The sequence below is a fragment of the Hippocampus guttulatus genome, chromosome 18 (assembly GCF_054856545.1).
Source record: "Hippocampus guttulatus isolate MCC_2025c chromosome 18, RoL_Hgut_1.0, whole genome shotgun sequence".
In the NCBI taxonomy this organism is placed as follows: domain Eukaryota; kingdom Metazoa; phylum Chordata; class Actinopteri; order Syngnathiformes; family Syngnathidae; genus Hippocampus; species Hippocampus guttulatus.
This window is the reverse complement of record NC_141278.1, coordinates 6629068-6629882: the sequence shown is the minus strand read 5'-3', so window position 1 is coordinate 6629882 and position 815 is coordinate 6629068.

Genomic DNA, 815 nt, shown 5'->3' with positions numbered 1-815 from the left:
TGGAAAATAAAAGAGATTGAACGAAAGGGTAATTTAAAAAAAAAAATCTCAATTTGAAACTTGTAGGTTCGGTTGACACCATTGCTTCCTGACAGAACTATTGTATAACCTTGTGACGGTCACATTAATATCAATAAACAACATTTGACTTCTGGTTGCACTTTGACAGGGCAAACAAACATGTCCCCTGTGCTCTCAGCGCAGCAGACAGGTTGGGAAACATAATTATTCTGCTTTGCCGATTGGTTCACTCCTCTGACACCCACTATGCAGTAAAACAGAAAATCCAAGTCTTTTCCGTTCGCGAGAAGGTCACACACAGCCGGTTAGCTTTTTATGTCTACGCTTATATTCAGGTTTGTGTTAGCCACACACCAATCAAATGTACGTTATTGTGTAGCAGAACTCCATCGAGCAATATTCTTCAGTTGCCCTTGCCATGCTAGCATGCAGTAGTAAACAATGACCGGTTGTTTCCACTGTGGGATTGGTCACCAGGGCGATGGTAACAGCGTGAATGTAAATAACATGCAAATAGGTGAAAAAAATGTGACAAGCACAGGGGAAAAAAAAATGACGGCAATTTCTACTCTATAATATGGCATAAGGATATTTGGAGACAATGCCAATAGGTGACAAAAAAAATATTTTTTTATTTAACTGACTAAAAATGTGTAACAAAATTAAATAAAATATAACGCTGGTGTCAAAGTGAACAGAAAGTAAACCTGATGCCCTCACTCACCCTCTCTCTCTTTTTTTTTTAATGTCCAATCACGTCGGTCGTCTAAAACAAAGTTCACAAGAGCAATTAG